Below are 9,574 nucleotides of genomic sequence, written 5' to 3'. Positions count from 1 at the left end.
TTATAGGATATAAAAACTAACCCCTCTGTCTATGGAATGTTAAGCTGACACCCAAGACAGTCAAAGCCTCCCATAATCCAATAGCCCACTCTATTTTCTGGTTGTACCAAAAAATAAACAAGCAGCGAATGGTTTCACCTTTTTTAAAAAAGCATTTACACTTAAAAAATGGGATTAGGTGTGATTCCCTCCTTCTTAAAAATGTTTCTGGCTAACTCTCTTTTCGGACTCAGCCCGCCTGCACCCAGGTGAAATAAACAGCCATGTTGCTCACACAAAGCCTGTTTGGTGGTCTCTTCACATGGACGGCATGACATTTTGGTGCCGTGACTCGGATCAGGGGACCTCCTTTGGGAGATCAATCCCCTGTCCTCCTGCTCCTTGCTCTGTGAGAAAGATCCACCTATGACCTCTGGTCCTCAGACCAACCAGCCCAAGGAACATCTCATCAGTTTTAAATCAGGCAGGAATGTCAGGCCTCTGAGCCCAAGCCAAGCCATCGCATCCCCTGTGACTTGCACGTATACACCCAGATGGCCTGAAGTAACTGAAGAATCACAAAAGAAGTGCAAATGCCCTGCCTCGCCTTAACCGATGACATTCCACCACAAAAGAAGTGAAAATGGCCGGTCCTTGCCTAAAGCGATGATATTATCTTGTGAAATTCCTTTTCCTGGTTCAAAAAGCTCCCCCACTGAGCACCTTGTGACCCCCTATTCCTGCCCACCAGAGAACAATCCCCCTTTGACTGTAATTTTCCTTTACCTACCCAAATCCTATAAAACAGCCCCACCCTTATATCCCTTGGCTGACTCTCTTTTTGGACTGAGCCCGCCTGCACCCAGGTGAAATAAACAGCCATGTTGCTCCCAAAAAAAAAAAAAAAAAAAAAAAAAAAATTTGTTTCTAGGCCGGCTATGGTGGCTTACACCTGTAATCCCAGTACTTTGAGATGTCAAGGCAGGCATATCTCTTGAGCTCAGGAGTTTGAGACCAGCCTGGGCAACAAAGTGAGACTCTGTCTCTACAAAAAATACAAAAAAGTAGCCAGGCATTGTGGCATGCATCTGTGGTCCCAGCTACCCAGGAGGCTGAGGTGGGAGGATGGCTTGAGCCTGGGAGGCAGAGTGCAGTGAGCTGAAATGGTGCCACTGCACTCCAGTCTGGGCATCAGAGCCAGATCCTGTCTCAGAAAAAAAACCACTATTATTTTGTAAACTTGCATTTACGAAATAGTTGATGAAAATGTTTATCTCGATTGTACAAAAAGGGAGATGGGGACCACTGATAAAACATGGTATGTGATTTAATCAGACTTGGCTTCTTTCTCTCCAGCTTCATCAGCTGGAGAGAAATCATTTTAGTTTCTCCGTTTTCTGCAGGTAAATCTTCTTTAGTTTCCTAGTTAGCCACTTAGGCCTGTTTTCCCTTTGCTCCCCTTTCCCCTTTTGTTTGCACTTTTTTGTCTGAAGATTTATCCTTCTCTGCTGCCTTTTTCAGCTTTGTTTTCACTTTTGCAGGAGCAGGTTAGCTGACAACCTCCTCCTGGGCTCTTCCTTGGAAGCTGTGTCTGTGGAGCAGATCTTCCTCTTCCTCTTTGGCAGTGGGGAGGGTGCGTGCCCAGTGCTGCTGGCTGTGGAGGAGCTGGGCTGCCTCGCCGATCACAATAAAAAGATTTGATGAAGGCAAGAGTGCCCTGATTAAGGGAGGAGACCACCCCTCATATTGTCTTATGCCCAATTTCTGCCTCCAAAGAAAGAAGAAGTAAAAACTAAAAGGGAGAAATGGAATCCACAAGCAGATAGCCCAGCACCACGCATTGGGCCTCGTAGTTGAAAATCAACCCCTGACTTGGCCGAGCGCGGTGGCTCATGCCTGTAATCTCAGCACTTTGGGAGGCCAAGGCTTGCAGATCATGAGGTCAGGGGTTCAAGACCAGCCTGACCAACATGGAGACACCCCGTCTCTACTAAAAATACGAAATTAGCCGGGGTGGTAGCACATGCCTGTAATCCCAGCTACTCGGGAGGCTGAAGCAGGAGAATTGCTTGAACCCTGGAGGCGGAGGTTGCGGTGAGCCGAGATTGCGCTATTGCACTCCAGCCTGGGCAACAAGAGTGAAACTCCATCTCAAAAAATAAAAATAAAAAAAATAAATCAGCTCCCGACCTAACTGCTTGTGTTATCTATAGATTCCAGACATTGTATGGACAAGCATCGTGAAAATCCTATCCTGTTCCATTCTGATTATCGGTGCATGCAGCCCCCAGCCACTTACCCGCTGCTTGTTCAATCGACCACAACCCTTTCACGTGGACCCCCTTAGAGTTGTGAGCCCTTAAAAGGGATGGGAATTGCTCACTCAGGGAACTCGGGTTTTGGAGACGTGAGTCTGCTGATGCTCCCAGCTGAATAAAGCCCTTTCCTTTTCTACAACTCGGTGTCTGAGGGGTTCTTGTCTGCGGCCCGTCCTGCTACATGATGAAGCCAGGAGAGCAGCAGGCTGAAGCTGAGCCTCTGCTGGGAGAAGCTTTGCCGGAAGAGCAAAAATAGAGGGGCCTGTTGGTGGCAGGTGGGGAGAGGAGAGAGCTTTGCGTTGGCTGGGGTCCACACTCAACCCAGGTGTTACCGGAAAGGGGTCCTGATACAAACCCCAAGAGAGAGTTCTTGGATCTCGCCCAAGAAAGAATTCAGGGCGGATCCATAGACTAAAGTGAAAGGAAGTTTATAAAGAAGTGAAGGAATAAATAAGGGCTACTCCAGAGGCAGAGCAGCCCCAAGCAACCAAACACTGGTTGCCCATTTTTATGGTTATTTCTTGATTATATATGCTAAACAAGAGGTGGACTACTCATGTCTCCCCTTTTTAGACCATATAGGGTAACTTCCTGACGTTGCCATGGCATTTGTAAAGTGTCGTGGCACTGGGGGGAGTGTAGACATGAGGATGACCAGAGGTCATGCTTGTGGCTATCTTGGTTTTGGTGGATTTTGGCCGGTTTCTTTACTGCAAACTGTTTTATCAGCAAGATCTTTATGACCTGTATCTTGTACCAATCTCCTGTCTCATCCTGTAACTTAGGAAGCTTAACTGTCTGGAATGCAGCCCACTAGGTTTCAGCCTCATTGTACCCAGCTCCTATTCAAGATGGAGTTGCTCCGGTTCAAATGCCTCTGACTCTGGGACGTGGGCCCCCAAATGTGGTACCGGGGGGACATGGCCCAGGGCATCTTCAGCATGGGCCTGTCCTGTGAGGGATGGCAAGGAGAGACATCAGTGTTTGGGATGTAGGTCCAGTACCCTGAGAATGGAGTGGCCTGACACAGGTCACAGCCCACTTGAAGCAGCTGCAGATGGCAGCCTTGTGGAGGTGATTGCAGCCTGCAGTCTTTCCTAGAGGTGCAGGGGCCAAGAGAAAAACGTTCTTTTTGCTCTCTGAAGGTTCACTGAGAATCACTGACAAAACGCAGACTAACAGGCCAAAAAGCATACAAACCTATTTGATCACAATTTTATGTGATGGAGGAAACTTCAGAATGAAGACCCCGAAGATACAGAGGAAGCTGTCCATTTTTATGCTTAGGTTCAGAAAAGTATGAGTGGTCATGTAGAACTGTGATTGGACAAAACTCTAATGTTAATAGGCCTAGTGGGGAAATACAGCAAGGCCTGTCTGTATATTTTCTTCTTGGCCTCTCTGTGGAGCATTCTTGCCTTCTGGGTATGGGGCAAGACTCTCTGTGGAACGGGGATCTTGTGACCTACTATCGAACAAAGTAGGTTAGATAATTTCTTTTTCTTTCTTTCTTTCTTTTTTTTTTTCTTAAGACAGGGTCATTCTGTTGCCCACGCTGGAGTGCAGTGATGTGATCCTGGCTCACTGCAGCTTTGACCTCCCAGACTCAGCTGATCCTTCTGCCTCAGCATCCCCAGTGGCTGGGACCACAGAGCATGCGCTACTGCACCTGGCTAAGTTTTAAATTTTCTGTAGAGAGGAGGTTTCGCCATGTTGCCTAGGCTCATCTAGAACTACTGGGCTCAAACAATCCACCTGCCTCCACCTCACTAGATGCTGGGATTATAGGCATGAGCCACTGCACCTGGCCTGGTCAGATGATTTCTTTACAGCCATGTTTTACACAGAAAAAGGGAGGAAGTTAGAGTAATATTTTGGGGTTTGATGGCTGGCTTTGGGGAAAAGGGGTTCTGGTTTCGAAGGCCTGCCTTGGGGAAGAGAGACTCTAGTTTCTGTGGCTAGCCTTGGGGGCCAGAGAAAGGAGGCAGGAGAAGATCGGAGAGAAACTTTTGCTTCTGAGGTTGCTTTTGAGGCCTCCAATTTGGAGGAGCATCTTTTGAGCCCCAGTCGCAGCATAGGGGAAAATGGTCATAATACTTAGAGAGGGTAAGAAGAAGGCTGTGGGTCCCTGCGGGGAAGTTCAGGACAGCACTCGTGCAGGAGTTCTCTGGGAGGTACTGGAAAGCAAGTAGGGGACTGTCACCCCAGGAATGCAGGAAACAGGGTTCGGTGCTAACTCAGAAGGGGGAGGGTGTTGGGAGACCCTCCTGATCCTCCCTCCCAAACACATCCTTCAGGGAGTTCAAGCAGCAAGTGGCTACCCACATGCTTTTTCATGGAGAAAATAGAATTTTATCTGGTGTGGGGTTTTGAGAGTTCAGCTGACATTCCTGGCAGCTGAAAGGCATTAAATCTGCAGTCAGAAGGCCTTATGGAGAGACATTCAGAGTGTGCTGTGTGTGATTCAAGCAGTCTGACCTGTCTCTGAGAGCCACTGTGGTTTTGTTGAGATGGGCACTGGGCATTTGTGCTTTGTTAGTCCTGGATGAGCTTGTTTCCCCATGGGACTTGGAGCTTCTCCTGGTCACCTTCATGTTCCATTGGCATCCAACACAGGCTTGCCAGATAGGACATGCTCAGTCGGAGGATGGAAAATTTAATAAACCATTTGAAAATTTCCAGAGCCATTTTGCAAATATGAATCAACTGAGGCTTATAAATAATTAGAGGGATCTGTCTGGTGTTCTGTAGGACACCCTACTTTTGTTCTTTCCCCTCCAACCCTAGTAGAAAAGAAATTTTTAGCATGATAATGAGGCAAAGTCAGGTTAGGAGAGGTCATGAAAAAAGGTTTGTCTGCCTGCAGATTCTCACCTTGGTGAATCTGAAAGACCCAAGACCCCTAGAGTAGGTAAGTCCCCATCTCTGCCCACTCCTCTAGGATGGAACCAGGAACAAACCTCCAGGACCACACATGTCAGCTGTCAGGGTGGTACCAGGCTTGCAGGGAGGGCAGAGAGGACAAAAAAGGGAAAGAGAGGAATACCAGAGAGAAAAAGGGATGCCTGGATCTCTATCCAAGCCTGCCCACATGGGAAAAATAAAAAGTAATGTTTTGCACCACCCTATGAAATTGCTCATTGACTAAGATTTTGTTCCAGTTAAGGAATAATATCCGCAATACCTTCTTGAGTATTGTGATGAGGGGGTTAAGCAGCCAAGCATGTTTCTGATATTTTGAATGAACCCAGGAGATATCACCCCCTAAAATGCCACATTGTTATGCTGATTGCTTCAAACTGAAGGCATCTGGGAAAACAGTGGATACACAGAGGGACTTTTCCTGAATTTCCTTTATCTGAGTAAAGGTAGATTCTCCAGAAGGAAGCCAATTGTCGTGAAAACCCTCCCTAGAAATTTGTATCTATCAGGAAGATTAACATGTCACAGGACTCAAACCTAGGAGAGATTAAAGTTGACGTTTCATCCAGACAGTCTATTACCTATTCTTCTGAAGGCTCATTCTTTTTTTTTTTTCATAACCATCTGTATGTAGGTGGCCTACATACCCCACTCCCCTGTCCCCTAGATGGGTAAGGATGTTTCAGTCGATGACAGACCACATGTAAAATGGTGGCCCCATGAGAAAAAAAGGGAGCTAATTTTTTTTTCTTTTTTTTTGAGACAGGGTCTCACTCTTGCCCAGGTTGCAGTGCAGTGGGCTGATTCATGGCTCACTGCAGCCTCGACCTCCTTGGCTCAACCAATCCTCCTGCCTCAGCCTCTGAGTAGCTGGGACTATAGGTGCACACCATCAAACTGGGCTAATTTTTTAATTTTTTTGTAGAGGCAGGGGTCTCACTATGTTGCCTAAGCTGGTATTGAACTCCTGGCCTCAAGTGATCCTCCCATCTTGGCCTCCCAAAGTGCTGGGATTACAGGTATGAGGCCATAGGCCTGGCTGAGATGAAAAATTTCTATCATCTAGTGACACCTAGCCTTGGTAATATCATAGTGTAACATATTATCTTTTCTATGGTTAGACATGTTTAGATACACAAATAGTCACCATTGTGTTACAGCTGCCTACAGTAGTCAGTGCAGTAACATACAGTAAAGTTTATAGCCTAGGAGTAATAGGCTATACCTATAGCCTAGGTGTGTGGTAGGCTATGCCATCCAGGTTTGTGTAAGGGCACTCTATGATGTTCCCACAATGATGAAATTGACTAATGGTGCATTTCTCAAACATATCCCATTCCTTAAACAGTGATGATTAGAAAACTTCATTGGGTTACTGGCTTTTTGCTTTTCTGTGATGCCTCTGTTGGGGGTCATAAAACAATAGCCCAAAAACAAGGCCTCAGAGGCAGCTCTCTCTAACCTTCTAATCTCCTGTTTCTAGACTCGCATTCTCTCTAGAGGCTAGCCATAGAAACTAGAATCCCTCTTTCCCAAGGGAGGCCCATGAAAACCAGACCCCTTTTCTCCAAAGCCAGCCATAAAACCCAAAAATATTACTAACTCTGCGGCCACCCAGCCTTTCTGTGTAAGAACTGGCTATAAAGAAATTTACCCTTTTTTTTTTTTTTTGAGATAGAATCTCTCTCTGTTGCCCTGGCTGGAGTGCAGTGGCACGATCTTAGCTCACTGCAACCTCTGCTTCTTGGGTTCAAGTGATTCTCCTGCCTCAGGCTCCCGAGTACCTGGGACTACAGGTGTCCACCACTGTGCCTGGCTAATTTTTGTATTTTTAGTAGAGATGGGGTTTCACCATTTTGGCCAGGCTGGTCTTGAACTCCTGAACTTGTGATCTGCCCGCCTTGGCTTCCCAAAGTGCTGGGATTACAGGCATGAGCCACCATGCCCAGCTTTTTTTTTTTTTTTTTCAGATGGTTCAAGTGATTCTCCTGCCTCAGCCTCCCGAGTAGCTGGGATTACAGGCATGCACCACCACGCCTGGCTAATTTTTTGTATTTTTAGTAGAGATGGGGTTTCTCCGTGTTGGTCAGGCTGGTCTCAAACTCCTGACCTCAGGTGAGCTGCCTGCCTCATCTTCTCAAAGTGATGGGATTACAGGTGTGAGCCACTGTGCCCAGAAGAAATTGATCTATCTTATCTGACCTATCTTGTAGATCATAAGACCTCTGTTCCAGAGGGGGTCTTGCCCCATACCCAGAAGGAAGGAATGCTGCACAGAAGCGCTAAGAAGAATTACACAGAGAGGCTTGCTGGGTTTCCCCGCTCAGTCTATTAGCGCTGCATCATACCCTTTTGACCAATCACGTTTCTGAATGTCCATACCATGTGGAACCTGAGCATAAAAATGGACAATTTTCCTATATCCTTGAACCTTCTTTCTGAAGGTTCTTATGCCACATAAAACTAGGATCAAATAAATTTGGGCACCTTTTCTCCTATTCATTCACCATTTGTCAGGTGATTTTTCAATAAACCTTCAGAGGGCAAAGGGTAAGTTTTCCCTTTGCCCCTACACCCTGCTTCCCACTCCCATACAAATAAATGTGTATGCTTTTTTTCCTGTTAACCTGTCTATTGCCAGTTTTTTGTTCGTATGTTTGTTTTGTCTTTTCCTAGCAGACTTAAAGACTGGAACCAACAGTTTCATCAGTGGAAGAAAACTAGAGAATTGGAAGATCTGATCCCTGCAGTAGTGGTGGAAATTCAGGAGGTCCGAGGGCCCCAGGGACTTGAGCAAAGAAGTAGGACATGGAGTGAAGCACCTGGCAGAACAGTCCTCTTTGAAAGGGAGGCTGGGTCTAGGTTCAGCAAGAGCTTGAGAACATGATGCTTCTGTAACATTTACTGAGCACCTACTGTAAGCCAGGCATTGTGATCACAGAGAAGGAAGAGACTGTAATTTCTCTTGAGGAACTAATGGTCTTGGGGAACAAGAAAGGATATGGGAACAAAACAAATTTTAACTCCTTTTATATACCTGGGCTTGTGCAAGTTACAACTACAGTCGGCCCTTTGTATCCACAAGTTCTACATCCTTGTATTCAACCAGCTGTGGATTGAAAATATTTGTGAAAAAAAATACAACAATAAAAAATAACACAAATTTTAAAATACAGTATAACAAGTATTTATATAGCACTTACATTGTATTAGGCATTATTAGCAATCTAGTGATTATTTAAAGTATAGGGGCTGAGCACAGTGGCTCACTGTGGGAGCCTGAGCACTTTGGGAGGTTGAAGTAGGAGGATCTCAGCACTTTGGGAGGCTGAGGTAGGAGGATTGCTTGAAGTTAGAAGTTTAAGACCAGTCTGGGCAGCACGATGAGACCCAGCCACTACAAAAAAAAAAAAAAAAAAAAAAAAAAAAATTAGCCAATATGGTGGTGTGAGCCTGTGGTCCCAGCTACTTGGGAGGCTGAGATGGGAGGATTGCTTGAGCTTGGAAGGTCAAGGCTGCAGTGAGTTGTGATCATGCCACTGCACCCCAGCCTGGGCAACAGAGGGAAACCATGTTTCAAAAAACAAAAACAAAAAAAAAAAAAGAAAAGAAAGAAAAGAGAAAAAGACTGTGATAGTCATCATTTAGTATTATTTCCTTGTTAACCATTTTTATAGTCTGTGAAGTTCAAGTGTTTACCTAAGTAAGAACATTAAGGTTAAATAAAGTTTTTTTTCTTTTGTTTTTTGGCCAATAACTCGGGATTTAGCTGTTTCCATCAAACCAACAATTTAATTAAATACCTTATTTATATAAATTTACACGAAGATAGTAACCCTCATGCCAAATTTTTAGGTTTTTTTGAGAGAGAGTTTCACTCTCGTCACCCAGGCTAGCGTGCAATGGTGTGATCTCAGCTCACTGCAACCTCCACCTCCCAGGTTCAAGTGATTCTCTTGCCTCAGCCTCCCAAGTAGCTGGGATTACAGGTGCGTGCCACCACTCCCAATACATTTTTGTATTTTTAGTAGAGATGGGGTTTGGCCATGTTGGCCAGGCTGGTCTCAAACTCCTGACCTCAGGTGATCCGCCCACCTCAGCCTCCCAAAGTGCAGGGATTACAGGCATGAGACAGCATGCCTGGCTGACATAATATTTAGGAGAGATAAATATGAAACCACTTGACCAATAAATCTAAACAATCATGTATGTTAAGAATTCTGAAGACATTTCTAATTTTATCTTACCAACTAAAACCAGCTTATTAAGGATTTACTTAAGTCATGTGAACTTGAAAAAGCATTTGGGCTTAAAGTTCCTATTTTTCTAATAAACTTTTTTTTTTTTTTTTTTTT

At 45.2% G+C, this 9,574-nt stretch overlaps 1 pseudogene; it reads right to left on the bottom strand.

Annotated features, from left to right (window-relative positions):
• LOC105544074 lies at positions 1 to 4,985 on the bottom strand (annotated as a pseudogene).
• Positions 4,986 to 9,574: the final 4,589 nt, after the last annotated feature.

Source organism: Mandrillus leucophaeus, unplaced genomic scaffold (assembly GCF_000951045.1).
Source record: "Mandrillus leucophaeus isolate KB7577 unplaced genomic scaffold, Mleu.le_1.0 Scaffold297, whole genome shotgun sequence".
Taxonomy (NCBI): Eukaryota; Metazoa; Chordata; class Mammalia; order Primates; family Cercopithecidae; genus Mandrillus; species Mandrillus leucophaeus.
Note: the sequence above shows the minus strand (reverse complement) of the source record. Positions and strands in the feature narration are given on the sequence as shown.